This window comes from Myxine glutinosa, chromosome 1 (genome assembly GCF_964187855.1).
Source record: "Myxine glutinosa chromosome 1, kmMyxGlut1.1, whole genome shotgun sequence".
Lineage (NCBI taxonomy): Eukaryota > Metazoa > Chordata > Myxini > Myxiniformes > Myxinidae > Myxine > Myxine glutinosa.
In genome coordinates, this window is record NC_136261.1 from 188136744 (window position 1) to 188154418 (window position 17675).

The 17675-nt window shown below is 43.0% G+C and overlaps 1 long non-coding RNA gene across 6 annotated transcripts in view; it reads left to right on the forward strand.

Moving 5' to 3' along the window:
* Positions 1-17675, forward strand: part of LOC137432171 (uncharacterized) — a 110679-nt gene that overhangs the window by 18308 nt on the left and 74696 nt on the right. The gene's annotated exons all lie outside the window — the stretch shown is intronic.

Consider the following 17675-nt stretch of genomic DNA (forward strand, 5'->3'; position numbering starts at 1 on the left):
GTGTTGTTAATGAAGACGTCATTGCCGCCATAATTATGACGTCATAATTCGACAGGGACAACGCTTGGTCTGATCAGTTTGAAATGTATTGAGCGTGATCTATGCAACAATTATATTAGAGAATATAAATTTATGATGTCATCGCTCACGTGGTCTGGCAGCCATATTGGATCAAAGAAAAAAAATGTTCAAAAACAAAAGAGTTGGCTTGCAATAATAAGTATTCTTTGAATACCATCTATTTGGAGTTTGGAGTGCCAAAACATCCAGTTTGGTTCATTAGATGCTTGTATACAAAGGCAGTTGTAGCTGTTCGAGTAGAAGATGCACAGACAGAGAAATTTCATTTTGAAAAGGGAGTACGTCAAGGTTGTTCACTGTCCCCTATGCTCTTCGATGCGTTTGGTGAGAGGATTATGAGAGAAGTGAAGTGTATTTTACCAGAACGAGTGGGATGCACAGTTGGTGGCCATGACCTTTGAAATCTATGCTGTGCCGATGATACTGCCCTCTTGGCCAAATCAAAGATGGAGTTGGAACTGATTGCAGAGTAAGTCGAGTTGAAGAACGAGCTATTTGGCTTGCGTATAAATGAAGATGAGAGTCAAGTCATGGTTTGGTCAAATGGTGTAAATAGAGAAATGTTCTTGGCTCAGAAATTTCATCAACTGGTGTTGGCTTAGCGGTTAAGGTGCCGGCCTGGGATCCTAGGATCCTGGGTTCGAATCCAGGTCGATCGCTGAATTAACGCCGGGGGGTTGACTCAGCCTGTCATCCTTCTGAGGTCGGCAAATTGAGTACCAGCTTGCTGGGATGCATGATCCCAGTGTGTACCCTGAATTAGAATAGGTACACCGTATACCTGCGCATCGTAAGAGGCGACTAAGGGCTGGCATCCGGCCATAAAAACATTGCCTCAAAAAGGTAACCATGATTGTCATGGGGCCCGCAAGGCTAACCCCCGCTCTAGCGGGTAAAAATGGCCTTAAAACGATCATTCATTCATTTCATTCAGTAATTTCATCAACTGAACCTATGTCCATGGAGATTAGGATCAAACTTGCTCTGGCTCGAGGTGCAGTTGGTGATTTGTCCGATGCTTCGAAGTCTCAACGTATTGGAATATAACTGAAAAAAGGTTTGTAAAATCACTTGTTTGGAGTATTATTTTTATGGCTGTGAAAGTTGGACTCTTCGAGAAGAAGGTGAAATGCGTATTAGCGTTTTTGAATTATGGACTTGGAGGAGAATGCTCAGTGTGTCCTGGATTGAGAATAAAACAAATGAATGGGTTAGTGGTCGAGTTGGGGTTCGGGAGGATGATGGTCTCCTGAAAGTCATCGAAGTTTTGGGCTGTTGGTCGGCTTCCTATTTTAAGAGACTGTGCTTTCTCTCACCAATGGCTGCCTTTTGGGGCTAGGGTATGAATAATAATAATAATAATAATAATAATAATACAGTCCACTGAAGTTAGCAAATTAAACAATACCCAGATTTTTTTTTTTTGTGACCACTTGGCGGATCATCCATCAAAAAGCACGTTGCATCATCAACCACAATATGTCTTTCCTTGGTAAATCTGAACTTATCTTGCCCAACAAGGTCTTTATCCTTCGCTCATTTCAGACTGCTCTCACCAAGCAGCCAGTGTGCTTGCTTTGCTGCATCTCACTGCTGAATATAAAGGCCCCAACATTATTGACACCTCTCACAAAGAGGTGGAAACACAGGACGGTCATTTTCTTATTACAGACAGTATGGAAACCTCTCCTTTCAACTTCCTCTATTCTTGTCTTTCTCACCGTGCTCTTCAGCCAACAATCCCTCTACAGTACCCCTTTCCATGTGAACCTTCCAAAATCCAGGCTTACTGCTAACTTCCACTATTCTGTTCCTGTTTTCTTCCATCTGTGGAATCACCTCCCTTTCTCTTTTCGCGGTACATTCACTCTGTCCTCCAGGGCTTCAATATGCCGCTAGACCGCCATCTCATGTCATCTTATATTACTACTTGTCATCTATTATTCCCCCATCTCCCTCCAAAAAACATCTCCCTCCATAACTTGCAGCTTGTTGCATCTTTTTTTATGTCTCTCTTTTCTCTTATTTCCTCTTCATTCATCCACCTGTTATTTGTATCTGGTTGTTTTCCCAAAAACCTTTCAATTTTCTATCGCCTTGCTCTTCAATAAACATACCTTTTGTAAATAGAAAAATGTGACACTCGCTTGTTTAAGGATCCCCACTCCACCCAAACCTTGTAAATATAACACAATATGTTCTTCACTTTCATTTATACACAAAATGGACCTGCCTGTCCTTCAAAGAAAGTTTGACTGCAGATACTTTTACAAGTAATATATACCTAAAATAGGTCAAAATACTACCATTACTATGACCATTACTATACTACGACTACGACTATGACTACGACTATGACTACTACTACTACTACTACTGCTACTATTACGACAACTATGACGACTACTACTCCCACCACTATTAATATGACTACTTTATTTAACGGTCTAAACTCTAAATTAATCCATGCCTTTTATGGGGATAGTCAAGAAGTTTGGCCCAAGTCTTTCACGAACCGGCTCACCAGGTCTCTTCAACTGGACCTAATTTGGGCAGGAATTAGTTATTTGTTCAGCAGGCCTAAGGTAATTTGCCTACTCTTCGTCGATAAACACTGTGGGGTCTTTTTTAATTAATGCTAGCAGATGGGGTATCCAGCTTATAAGGTCCATTCAATGGGGACGACACATTTTGTGATGCAACATCCTATCTGAGAAATACTAATCTGCATTTTATATTGGTGTCGGAAATCGAACCCACATAACAGCTTAAAGGTAAGTGTGTTACCTCTGCGCCATTCCGTCTTGTGCACCAGGGGGCAATAACGCACAGCTTTGCAGCACACGCATATGTTTACTTGCATGTACTTATATTACAGATGATCTCTAAGACTAAACAAAGATAATTTATTGGAAGAATCATCATCATTGGGTACATTTAAGTATGTTATCCTTCGATCATCGAGCTGTCACGAAGGAGCAAAATGATCAAAAGATAATTTATTGGAAAAATTATCATCATTTTGTATGTTTAAGTACTGTATGTTACCCTTCGATCATCTGTCACCGAGGAGCAAAAGGATCAAAAGATAATTTATTTGAAAAATTATCATCATTTTGTATGTTTAACTTACTAGCAACTGTACCCGCCCTATAGGCGGGGCTTCAATTGGGAGGCCCAAATGAAAAGGCAAAGTATCAGAAATTTAAGACTTTTTTTATTTTAAACGATTCATATAAACATCCATTGAATCATATCACACGCAAATCATAAAAATCTAAACAGTACATGGCGCCCATTTTGAAAAAAGATTGAATTCTTCAAAACGGAAGCGGCCGCTACACGTCTTTCTCAGTCGCACGTTTATGTGTGAAGAGTGCGCGCTGAATCTGTAACACGGAAGCGGCCGCTACACCTGTTTCTCAGTTGCTTTGCACACGCTGCCGTGTTCCTTCGAAGCCGCACGTTTATATAGGAAGAGTTCGTCAGGAGTCGATCTACTCTCTCCTGGTATGTAGAATTTCAACAAAAGCCACATCACTGTTCATATCGGTAAATATTATTCTATAGTGCTTGGAAAAACTGGAAAATTGGAAAAATTGGAAAAACAATATAGCCTATTTTACTCCCAGGGGTCCCAAGGCTACCCACCCAAAATATCGTTGCGATCGGTTGAGCCGTTTTTGCAGTACCTTCGAATGGACAGACGGACATTTGGTGAATTCTAGTAAGATGTTATGAGCCTTCACTTTGTGTGCAAAAACAAAAGAGTAAAACATGCCATTAACGAAATGGAGAAGACAACTGAGCCATGGCTGACATGAAATGGTGGTGGTGGCGTTAAAAAAAATAAAAATCAAAGCTTCAATAATATGATGGAAATATCGCATAAATTATTAATTGCTGTGAACAATGTTTATAAGTTGGGGACAGACAACTGGATTTATTTCCAAAGAGTGGGAGTACTCGGAATCCTGTGCAAAGAAGTGTGGAAGTTCATAGAGTTTGAAGGGAGGGAAGGAGTAGGGTTTGTAAAATATGGGAGAGCAGGAGTATGGACACCTTTAAAATCTTTCCTAATTAGGGGAGAGTGGGGTAAGATGAGCCATTTTTCAGTAATGCCCTTCTGGACATCAAATATAAAGTGCTGTGCATCAGAGCCATAGTGATTATGATGGTGTAAATACTTGCTTCTCCCCTCATACACATGTTACCATTTCATTTTCATGTAATTAATTAGCAGAGGCCTTCAAAAAAAAAGTTGTCTAATGGCTCATTTTGCCCCAATGATGGGGCAAGTTGATCATGGGTTCGGGGTAACTTGAGCCAGTGGGTAAGTTGAGCCACAAGAAAAAAACAGCATGAAACATTTTGTGTCCCATCAAATTCACCGGCTCAATTCAGGATAGAACAGCAATAAAACAAGTTTGAGACAAAAAGTTTAAGTCCAGATCCACTGGAAAAGCTTATTATTGATAAAACACTGAGAAAACCCATTGAAACTGGGAATGCATGAAGTATTAATGAATACACATTTTTTTAACAATCACGCAAAAGCTGTTGCTTATAGCTTTAACAATGCAAAACAAGACAAAGTAGTTTCCTGTAAATGTTCACGTTTTTCAGATCAGATTTTTCAGTTCAATTATTGAAACTTGATATATGCTCCTTTCCCTTGTGTGAAATTTACGCACATGTAAAGCACCTCGTGTCTATTACAAAGTAACATGATGTAATTGATCTAATGAAATTTAACAGTTTGAACTGAAATAATTATACATGTATTGTGTTCTGATTATTAGTAAGACACATGAATTATCAGTAAACTTTGGCTGAATGTTCATACATATGTAATCGTCAAGATTTATCAGTCAGATATGCTGATGAACTGGTTTGTATTTCAAATAATTATGAAGAACAACCACGTGCTGTCTTCCTTTTATAGTCCCAAAGCATTTTTCCATTTACCTGTGATTAATGCAAAAATATTTACATAAATCATTCTTGGGAATAGGATTTAGATCTATACACAAGTATCGGTGTTACAAGAACTACAGTTTTCAACTCCAACTTGCGTATAAAGCAGTAACTTTATCTTGCACACATGTTCATGGGGTAAGATGAGCCATGGCTCAACTTGACCCGACCCAATTGATCATCTTACCCCACGGGCGCCGTTTTGAATATAAACATGCTCATTTCACGTATTGATTCAATTTACAATTCATTAAGCTTCCATTAATTCTATTGTTATCACCCTCAAAACACCATAACTCAAAGTTTGGGAAATTCTGAAAAAAATACAAATTTCATTAGATCTTACTTACCCCTGCTTCATATTCCTCTGCATGTGTACTCAGGAAGAAAGACTGTTGCTATGAAAGTATAGATGGCGCTCTCACACCTTCAAATATTTCACTTTCTAAGAAACATGGGGTGGCTCAACTTACCCGTAGGCTCAACTTACCCCACTCTCCCCTACCCCGCACGAGAAGCGCAAATTTGGGTTCAGAAAATTAGTTCACTTTGTATAAGCTGTCTGTCTAACCATGGTTCGAATCTTGACCAAGCTATAAACTGTCACCTTGGTGTTTCACAAGCAGGGTGATACATGAATGTGTGTGCCACCTCTCGGATGAACGTTTACTTTGTGGACATTAAAGTTAAGTATACTTCCTATAAAATGAAGTCATTCCTTTGATCAAAGAACTACTTAATTGCAATATAACTTTATATTTTGAACACAAATTGGATCATCAATGAGAACACGAACCTGCAGTTTCATAGTACTTTGGCTCTGAATTTGGCAAATTGTACGGAGTCTCGTCCTGATCGGGCATGCGCACAGAGGAGTAAGGTAATTGTTTTTAGTCTCTGTGGATCTATGGCAGTCAAACTGAAAATCATTCCAAACAGGAAATTTACTGTTTTTTAAGGATGTCATAAAGGACACAAATAACTGGCATGAATAACTAATGTAACGTGTCAAATAAGGTGGTGTAAAAGAGGGTGCATTAACGGCAGTGTATATCCGAATTTTTTTTTTTTACTACCTTTAAAACCTTTTTATTTCAATTGAATTATATACTTGAACAGTGTAGAACACATATCGCCTTGTTGACACTTCCACAAACCTCCAGTTTAGCAGTACTTGGGCTCTCAGCGTTGGGGAATATCGAGATTCAGACAAGATAGTGGCTTCTAGGAAATGTGGATTGTGCTCGGAAATACAAAGCAAGAGTTGGAAAAACCCTATAATGTCCTTTTTCTCAAGACTGTGTGGGGTAGTGTTCAATGAACTCTCTAGTTATATCTTAAACTTAAATAGATGAGCAATATCTGTCAATGCCATATTAACTTGAGGAGCTTTGTATTTATTACGAGCAAAAGTATCCAGCATTGCCGGGCATTCATTATGCCAGGAATATGAAGAGAGGGGGGAGAGGGAGAGGTGGAGGCGAGGGGAGAGGAATATAGGGGGAAAGAGAGGAAGAGTGAGGGGGGGAGGAGAGAAAGAGTGAGGGGGGGGGAGGAGAGAGTGAGGGGGGGGGAGGAGAGAGTGAGGGGAAGGAGAGGAAGAGTGAGGGGAAGGAAAGGAAGAGTGAGGGGAAGGAGAGGAAGAGTGAGGGGAAGGAGGGGAAGAGTGAGGAGGGAAGGAGGGGAAGAGTGAGGAGGGAAGGAGGAGAAGAGTGAGGGAGAGAGAGAGTGAGTGAGGTTGAGGGAGTGAGTCTGCAGTGGGGGGTTTGGGAGATAATTACATTTTTGTGACAATTGGGTGTGGGGCGAGGGCAAATTTTGGGATGAGGGTCAAAATACCACCATGCTTACATATGTTATGCAGTACATAGATGGGGTATAATGTTCATATAAAGCTCTAGTTTTTCCCTCTTTCTTTCTTTCTTTCTTTCTTTCTCTCTTTCTTTCTTTCTTTCTTCTTTCCCATCTCCAATAACTTGGGATCAGTGACCGTGAATCCACCATCCTTGTCTCGATATCATATGGCACTAATTAAGGTCCATCTGGTTACTATCGACTTTAATGCAATGCAACCAATGCTTATTTGGCTATCCTTGAGGTCTCGCTCCTACAACTCTCTTCTACCATGTCTTCACTAGGTCCTTCTTATTTATCCTCGTCGTGCTTCCTGTTTTTTTTTTTTTTTTTGTCATCATCAACTTTGCTTAATCCTATTGCATTTTGCTTCGAGCTTTATCATATGAAGACATCTCATCTGAAACACCTAGTGGAGGTATTGAACAGGACGAGTCTTTACCGGCTCTTTCGGGTTGGCATCGTCAATGTTAGTCTGACTAACGTAGTCAACATTGTTTCTCCGTTGGCTTTTTGACAGAAAGAGAGTGTTGGTCTTATGGTACTGATGATGTTTGACCAAATGTTGGGTGTTAGTAGGTGTCAGTCCAACATTTGCTTTCCACTTTGGCTCAGTAAATTGATAACAGCTCAAAATGGCTCTCCATGTTGGTCCAACAGAAAGACTATCCATGTTGGCCAAGATTGGTCCAACGCTGGTTGGTTGGACCAATCTTGATCCAATTTAACTGTGCCAACTGGGATACACAGTATTGATTTCACTTATTGTGGAAGCCTGTTGTTGGCTTAACAGTTAATATCGCTGGCTTAGGATCCTAGGGTCTTGAGTTCAAGCCCCTGTGGTACTGTTGAATTAACACCAGATGGGTCAACTCAGTCTGTCATCCTTCGGAGGTTGGCAAAGTGAGTACCAGCTGGCTGATGAGGGGGCATTGCATCAGCGGCACAGCCGCGCCCTCAGAAAATGATGCCGCCAAGCAGCCGCAGGCTGCGCACGGATAAATAAATAAGTCGTTGTAGCATGTGCTTGTCGTATGCAGTTCTTGAGATGTTAATACATACTCTTTCAGCTCTCCCCAGTCTGGATTGTACCAGTATATCATGTTCAACCTCACCATCTTTTGTAACGCAGCAGCAAAGTGCTTCAACTGGTCGGTCTGGTTTGTTGACATTTGCATTCATCTCTACATGAAATTTCTCAATGCAACATCAATCTTAGTTATGTTCGTTTTTGTCCCACACCTGCCTAACTGGTCATACCTTTTGTTTACCGCCTCAGTCTTTAGACGATGATGTCAATGCTATGTCATCTGCAAATGGCAGCTCTTCTCCTATTTGCATTGGGGTATTTTGTTGGCATAGTCTATCTGTAGGCCCATTTATATTACACGTAGCCTCCAAAGATACTTCCACTGATGGACCATTTATACTCTACTATGTCCGAGTAAGTAGAGCCTACTTACTTGGACATACAAGTTTCCCATCCAGGCCACCCGCAGGGGTATGGTCATTTGAAATGTCATAAACCCCTCTTCGGGTTTCGTCACATGTTGCCAAGGGTTATGCTTTTGTTGTTGTTGTTGTTGTTGTTGTTGTTGTAGTAATTGTTGTTGTTGTGATAGAGCCTTGAAATGGTGAAGTTGTCTTCGTCTTTACTTAATTTTTGTGTTAATTTGTATATTGTTAAAACGATGTCATCTTCTTTTGTGTTGCAAGTCTTCCAAGAGCATGGTACCATCACAATATTACAGCAATAGTTGATATGTTAAAAAAGCAAGAGCAAGTAATGCATGACGCAATTCCAGGAAAGTACCACCTACATAGAGGTATGTCCACTTGCCTTTTGGAACTGTCTAGCCAGAGTTCAAATCTTGACTCGGCTATAAGCTGTCGCCCTGATGCTTTAAAGGCCATCTATGATTCGTAACTTCCGTTATTGGGGTTTTCAACCACTTGACATGTTTCTGATATTAGGTATTATTATTATTCTCAAAAGGTTTATTATTCAGGAACAGCTATCTAAAGTTAAAAAGGTTAACTTAAAATGATACAGGAAATCCTGGACCGGAAAACGATGAGGAAGAGGAGGAGGAGGAGGCGGTGAGAAAAGTCGGAGAAGAAGCTGGTTGCTTTGCGTTCTGGATCGACCGTTGTCGAGCAAGAGACACGAGTGATCTTTGGGGTTTCCTGGAAAGGGATTCCGTGATGGAGTTGTTATCGCTGTGACTGATCAAACCTGCATGTCAGGTTGGCGTTGGATTCGGAGGAACCATCGTCGTGTGATTACGTCTCAAGTACGAGCCTTCCGCCATTTTGACTCGTGCGCTTCGCGCGTCGAGCAAACTTTCCTTGCTTCGTCAACCGTTTCCACCGCGTTCAGACGTATCTGTGGTGTGTGTGTGCACCGAGGCTTCTGATGATTACTTTGCGGCTCGCCGACCGTGAACAGTGAAAGTTCGTACCTGGAGGGGGCCTTTGGATTTCCCAGTCGCCGTGAGTGCGCCTTTGTGCCACTTTAACCACGTGACCCTTTTCTCCGCTTTGGGTCGCGTGTGCCTTGGTGCCGTTTTGGGCGGCGTGTCTGTGCCTGCCCTCGGAACGAGATTCTGGTTTAGAGTCGACATCGTTCCGTTGATCACTGGAGGGGACCAACTCTGAGCTCGAAGACGGGAATATAGAGACATTGGGGAAGGTTCTTTCCACTCACTTGGAACACTGTGTGTTACTTTATGCATGCTAGCTGATGGAATAGAGAGTGCACTCTTAATTATCATTTGAGGTAATGTTATTCCTGTGTGATTTATAATATATTATTGGTTTGTTCGTAATCATTGGTGTTGTTTCCTTATTGATTTCGACACGGAAATATATATTTTTCTGCCGTGATTTCTCCCGGGGTTCGGAGGTACACCGAGACCATGAGGTCGGGGCGGAACATGTAACAGAAATTGGGGGCTCGTCCAATTGACTCGTGGGCTCGAAATTGGGTCTGAGTCCGAGATCTAAAAATCCCCTAAATTTAGTCCGGGAAAGAATTCCCTAAGATTCCCAGAATTCCCAAATTTGGGACTTGTTCCAACATTCCCAAATTCCCCCCCCCCCCCCCCCCCCCCCAAAAAGTTTTTTTAAAATTTCTTGTGTGAAGGTTAACAGGTGTTAACAATAGTCACCATGGAGTTTGACGCAGAGAAGTTTGCAGTGACCCCTAGTGAAGCACAGTTCAGAGCGTTCGTAAAATCGGACCTCTTGAAATTGGCCAAACATTTTAGCTTGGAGGTCCGAACTAATATGATGAAGGCAGAGATGCAGACAGTGGTGATACAATCTATGGTGGGATTAGGAGCATGGGAAGAGGTAGCCTGGGATTGGTTACCCGGGGAACAAGAAAATGTGGAGCTCCAAAAAATGGAGATGCAATTGCAGAGCGAGGAAAGAAGAGCAACACAGGAAAGAGAACTCCAGGAACGGTTAAAAGCAGAGGAAAGGAAAGCAGAAAAGGAAAGAGCAGCACAGGAAAGAGAACTCCAGGAAAGGTTAGAAGAGAAAAAAGCAGAGGAAAGGAGAGTTGAAAGAGAACTCCAGGAAAGGTTAGAGGAGAAAAAAGCAGAGGCCGAAAGGGAGTTAAGGGACCGTGAAATGGCGCTTCAGCAGGAAATTAGACTCGAGGAGCTGGATGTAATGAAAGAACGGGGAGAGGTACCATCCGTGCCGACTGGTTCAACACCTAGTCAGAACACCTGGGATGTTGGCAGACATGTGAGGCTGGTTCCACCCTTCAATGAAAAGGAGGGATCCAAATTTTTTTCACACTTTCAAAGGTGGCTCAACTGCTAAACTGGCCGGAGGAGTCCTGGACCATATTAGTGCAAAGTGTTCTGGTGGGTAAAGCTCAAGATATTTATTCGGCTTTACCAATTGACCAATGTGCAGATTATGAGATTTTGAAGAAAAACATTCTCAAGGCCTATGAATTGGTCCCGGAAGCATACCGGCAAAAATTCCGGAATGCCAGGAAGAGGGAGAGTGAAACCCATGTGGAGTTTGCCAGAATGAAAGAAACCATGTTTGATAGGTGGTGTGATTCAAAAGGGGTTGGGAAAGACTTCAAATTATTGCGACAATTGATCCTGGTGGAGGAATTCCAGCAGTGTGTCCATGAGGACATTAAAGTACATCTGGAGGAAAGGAAAGTACCAAAGTTGTATGATGCAGCAACCATGGCAGATGACTATGCCTTAACACACAGGATGAGGTACCACAAACCTAACTTCTCGCCTAGACTTAGCCAGGGGAGCTATGGTACATCAGGGGCGGAGAACGAAAATTCATGGGGGTGGCTTCGAGATGACTATGAGGACCACTCTGATACCACGACTTCTAGAAATCAGAAGACAACAGTTCCAAGTCAGACGTATCCGCCGGGGGGCTCGAGGCAGACCACGAGGTTCTCCTCTGGGCCTACTTGCGCTTTTTGCCATAAACCTGGACACTTGATGTCTCGGTGTTACACCATGAAAAGGGAAAATCAGGAGCGGAGTTCGACTAGTACAACTCCAAATGCAATGGCCATTGTGAGAAATCGCCCTCAAAAGGGTTACCAACCATTTATTTCAGAGGGGTTTGTGTCACTGGATGGAGCCTCGACTGACCGGAGACCTGTGAGAGTATTGAGGGACACAGGAGCACATCAATCTTTAATGCTTGAAGTCATCTTGCCATTGTCAGTGGAGACGGCAACTGGTGATAGTGTTCGTTTGCAGGGGATTGGTGGCTGTTAGTGCTCCACTTCATGTCATCCATTTGGAGTCCGATTTGGTGTCAGGACCGGTCACCGTCGGTTTACAAGCCATGCTTCCTGTAGAGGGAGTATCTGTTGTTATCGGGAATGATTTGGCCGCTGGTCAAGTTTATGGTAACCCGATGGTTGTTAAAAAGCTCAGTAGGGAAAATAACACCACACCAGTTAGGGATGGCGACAAATTTAGCAAGTTATTTGTAGGTGGACTGAACTTCAAAACAAAGGAGGATGTTCTGGAGTCTGCCTTCAGCAAATATGAACCGCTTTTGGAAGTGCTGCTGATAAAAGACAGGGAGACACGAAAGGCAAGAGGGTTTGGCTTTGTCACGTTTGAAAACTCAAAGGACGCCAGAGAGGCAGAAAAGGATCTGAATAGCAAGGAGTTGGAGGGTCGGACCATAACAGTAGGAAAAGTATTTCATAGGTGTCGTGGGATCTACAGAAGAGGACCACGGAGGCGTAGTTTTGGTGGTGGCCGCAATCGATATTATTATGGAGGCTCCCAGAGTTACAGCAGCTCCCGAAGGAAGGATTATCAGAGCAGAGGCCGGGAAGGAGACCGCTATTCATGTGACTACAGTGACAGGTGGTCCAACCGTGATTGTTAGGAAAGTTAGAAAGAGTTGAAGCACTGAATGCTGCGGAGCAGCCGAGCCAAGATTCCTACACGGATTATCCGTGAACGCCACGTTCCTAAAGGCGTCCAGGTAGTGAACTCCACGTTCCTAAAGGCGTCCATGTAGTGAACTTTCCTGCATGGACTAACCGTGAACTCCACGTTCCTAAAGGCGTCCATGTCGTGAATACTTCCAGGCCTCACCACCCAACCACCATGGAACCTGGCTTTCAGCTCGGCCTCCTGGGAAAAGTGCTGTAGATTTCTTTGACTTTGGGATTTTTGATCACCACCCCTTAACCTTCATGCAAATGAAACTAAAAGTGAAAAATCAGAGGTTGATGAGATGGAGTTGGCTTTGCAGGAGTTCAACTTGGAAATTGAACATGTAAAGGGCAGGGACAATGTCGTTCCTGATGCTTTGTCCAGAGTGAATTAACTTTAGAAATCTCTGTGGGTTGTCTGAAGTTTTGTTGCTTTATTTTTGAGATGTGATAATTGTTGCTCATGGGAATTGGTGATTTGGGTTGTGATTTTATTTTTGTTTGTTTAAAGAGTTTGCAGGCAAAGAAAGTTTTCGCTGTGTTCAAACTTTCTTTCTTGAGGGGGGGGGAAGTGTTACGGATTCATAACTTCCGTTATTGGGGTTTTCACCCACTCGACATGTTTCTGATATTAGGTATTATTATTATTATTCTCAAAAGGTTTATAATTCAGGAACAGCTATCTAAAGTTTAAAAGGTTAACTTAAAATGATACAGGAAATCGTGGACCGGAAAACAATGAGGAAGAGGAGGAGGCGGTGAGAAAAGTCGGGGGGAGAAGCTGGTTGCTTTGCGTTCTGGATCGACCGTTGTCGAGCAAGAGACACGAGTTAACTTTGGGGTTTCCTGGAAAGGGATTCCGCGATAGAGTTGTTATCGCTGTGACTGATCAAACCTGTGTGTCAGGTTGGCGTTGGATTCGGAGGAACCATCGTCGTGTGATTACATCTCAAGTACGAGCCGTCTGCCATTTTGACTCGCGCGCTTCGCACGTCGAGCAAACTTTCCTTGCTTCATCAACCGTTTTCACCGCGTTCAGATGTATCTGTGGTGTGTGTGTGCACCGAGGCTTCTGACGATTACTTTGTGGCTCGCCGACCGTGAACAGTGAAAGTTCGTACCTGGAGGGGGGCCTTTGGATTTCCCAGTCGCCGTGAGTGCGCCTTTGTGCCACTTTAACCACATGACCCTTTTCTCCGCTTTGGGTCGCATGTGCCTTGGTGCCGTTTTGGGCGGCGTGTCTGTGCCTGCCCTCGGAACGAGATTCTGGTTTAGAGTCGACATCGTTCCGTTGATCACTGGAGGGGACCAACTCTGAGCTCGAAGATGGGAATATAGAGACATTGGGGAAGGTTCTTTCCACTCACTTGGAACACTGTGAGTTACTTTATGCATGCTAGCTGATGGAATAGAGAGTGCACTCTTAATTGTCATTTGTGGTAATGTTATTCCTGTGTGATTTATAATATATTACTAGCTGAAACCCGTGGAACATCCACGGAAGGGAGGATGTGGTGTATGGATAGAGTGTACCATTATGGATGGCATAGGGGATTTGCTTGTCCGAGTAAGAGTTAGGAAGAAAGATGAGAATGAAGAGTGCATATATGAACAATGTATTTATTGCAATCTACTTAAATGACAACGCTACGATATACTTTTGAAAAATGAATGGATTCGTAATAGGAATAGGCATAGCACCACTCTGGCCACACTGGCGCAGTGGTATGTGTCAATGGAAAGGAACAGCAGTACAACCATAGACTTTTAAAAAATGAACGGATTAGTAAATCGACTGGAAGTAGCCCCATACTGGCGCGTTGGTAAGCGTCAATGTCAAGGCAGAGCAGTAGGAATATAATACAATGAACGCAGTATCAGAGGTTGAATTTTTTTTTTAACTTCTGGATAAACAATGTTTGGGTTAATAGTCAAGCCTCTGACGACTCCTTGCATACTCGTATTATCAACCTTGATATACCCATCTTTGAACGACCGTGCTCTTGAACATGCCACATATAACTGGCCGTGGGAGAAGACAGGAGCAGGCAAATAGATACCCAGTTTACGGAATGTTTGGCCCTGGGCTTTATTTATGGTCATTGAATATGCCAGGCGAACAGGAAACTGAGTTCGCTGTAGAACGAAGGGTAAACTGGCATCAGATGGGGCGAGTCTGATACGGGGTATAAGAGCACGTTGTCCCTGGTGGGCACCTGTTAGTATTTCTGCATCAAGTACGTGAGAATGAAGGTGGTGAAGGCGAAGTCTAGTGCCATTGCAAAGACCTTGACGAATATCGAGATTCCTGAGAAGCATTATAATAGCCCCTCGACAGCTTGCTTTGCCTTCACCCAGCAGACACCAATAAGATGATGTCCTATCGGCAGTTAATCGGATGCTTTTGGGCCCCAGAGTCGACTAATTCAGATGTTTCGAGTATGGCTGTACGTGATAAACAAAGAGCGCGGTTGGAAGAAATTATGGTAAACCCACCTGATGAGGTTAGCGTACACCGCGATCGACGACACCGGCACAAATGCATGCTCAGGATTGTCCAATCAGCAGACGGCTTGCTTCGCCTTCACCCAGCAGACGCCAATAAGATGGCGTCGTATCGGCAGTTAATCGGATGCTTTTGGGCCCCAACGTCGGCTAATTCAGATTTTTCGAGTATGGCTGTACGTGATAAACAAAGAGCGCGGTTCGTAGATCGTAAATCCATTAGTGCCGTGGGCATCGGGTCACTGGGTGTGGCGTAAAAGGGATAACAAAGTTGAGTCCTTACGCTATTATTATATAGACTAGCCGAAACCCGTGGAACATCCACGGAAGGGAGGATGTGGTGTATGGATAGAGTGTACCATTATGGGTGGCATAGGGGATTTGCTTGTCCGAGTAAGAGTTAGGAAGAAAGATGAGAATGAAGAGTGCCTATATGAACGATCGCCGACACCGGCACAAATGCATGCTCTGGATTGTCCACTCAGTGGATGGCTTGCTTTCGCCTTCGCCTGTCCAATCAGCGGACGGCTTGCTTCGCCTTCGCCCAGCAGACGCCAATACGATGGCGTCGTAAGATGGCGTCGTATCGGCAGTTAATCGGATGCTTTTGGGCCCCAACGTCGGCTAATTCCGATTTTTCGAGTATGGCTGTATGTGATAAACAAAGAGCGCGGTTCGTAGATCGTAAATCCATTAGTGCCGTGGGCATCGGGTCACTGGGTGTGGCGTAAAAGGGATAACAAAGTTGAGTCCTTACGCTATTATTATATAGACTAGCCGAAACCCGTGGAACATCCACGGAAGGGAGGATGTGGTGTATGGATAGAGTGTACCATTATGTTTGGCATAGGGGATTTGCTTGTCCGAGTAAGAGTTAGGAAGAAAGATGAGAATGAAGAGTGCGTATATGAACAACGTATTTATTGCAATCTACTTAAATGACAACGCTACGATATACTTTTGAAAAATGAATGGATTCGTAATAGGAATCGGCATAGCACCACTCTGGGATTGTCCACTCAGTGGACGGCTTGCTGTCGCCTTCGACTGTCCAATCAGCGGACGGCTTGCTTCGCCTTCGTCCAGCAGACGCCAATACGATGGTGTCGTAAGATGGCGTCATATCGGCCAATAATCGGATGCTTTTGGGTCCCAAAGTCGGCGAATTCAGATTTTTCGAGTATGGCTGTACGTGATAAACAAAGAGCGCGGTTCGTAGATGGAAAATGCATTAGTGCCGTGGGCTTCGGGTCACTGGGTGCGGCGTAAAAGGGATAACAAAGTCGAGTCCTTACGGTATTATTATATAGATTGGTTTGTTCGTAATCATTGGTGTTGTTTCCTTATTGATTTCGACACGGAAATATATATTTTTCTGCCGTGATTCCTCCTGGGGTTCGGAGGTATACCGAGACCAGGCGGTCGGGGAGGAACATGTAACACCAAGGGTTATGCTTTTGTTGTTGTCGTTGTTGTTGTTGTTGTTGTGATAGAGCCTTGAAATGGTGAAGTTGTCTTCGTCTTTACTTAATTTTTGTGTTGTTTACTTAATATTTACTTTACTTAATATTGTTAAAACGATGTCATCTTCTTTTGTGTTGCAAGTCTTCCAAGAGCATGGTAACATCACAATATTACAGCAATAGTTGATATGATAAAAAAGCAAAAGCAAGTAATGCATGACGCAATTCCAGGAAAGTACCACCTAAATAGAGGTATGTCCACTTGCCTTTTGGAACTGTCTAGCCAGAGTTCAAATCTTGACTCGGCTATAAGCTGTCGCCCTTATGCTTTAAAAGCCATCTATGTGTCATCATGATGATATCAATGTGTGTGTCAATGTGTCAATAATGTCAATAACTCACACACATCAATGTGTGTGCCATCTATCGGAGGAAAGTTAAACTGGATGTTCCGTCTTGTAGCATTACTTTGTGGACATTCATGATCCCACGGTGTCTTTCGTCAAGAGCGTGCGAGTTATTGGTGGCACCCTGGAAAATTTCAAATTCCTGCTCAAGTGCGCATTGCACTACATCAGTGGCATAGTCGCACTTTAGTAATGATGCCTCCAAGGGCTAAATTCAGAAATGAATTCCTGCCCAAAATGCATTCACGAACAATAAATACTTTACTGCTGCTTTGGATGACCTAATTAGCCATTCTGGGTGAATTGGCTTGGATCCTTTCCAAAGGTCCACCCTTTGTGCAATCTAACTGTCACCTTGAAAGGGAAAGGGACTTATTATGCCAAAACATTCAGATCATTGTTTTAGATGATCTATTATAGAGCCCTCTCCATAGTTGTAAAATCCTCAGGTGCACCATATTTTCTCAGTACTGATGTGAGGATCCTTTCGAACACTTTATTGTAATTCCTTTTCTCAGTTTATAAAGACCCAGAGGGTAAGGTCCTGTTTATACTCTAGCCACCTTTCTGGTTAGATTACTTTATTTGCTTTTCCATGCTGTTTTTCCGCGTTGAGCAATTTACAGGATAACTGTCGGCCATTTTTTAAATAAAGGATTTGAGATAGATGGAAGAGCAAACTAATGGAGGGGAAAGGGTTAAGACCTAGTGGGGCAAGTGGAAAACAGGAGGACAAGAACATATTGTTACGAATCTGGGTAGTGATATATGTAGAGCAGAGTAGATCTGAGTAGGTAACATGCTTCGACTGTCGCGATAGGGAATCTACCTGTAATTGTGTAGGCGTTTTGTCGGCTAAGATGTATGATTGTGAATCTACCAGGAGATTCGTGTGTTAAGTAGTGTAGGGAATAATGAGTAGAGCCCTTG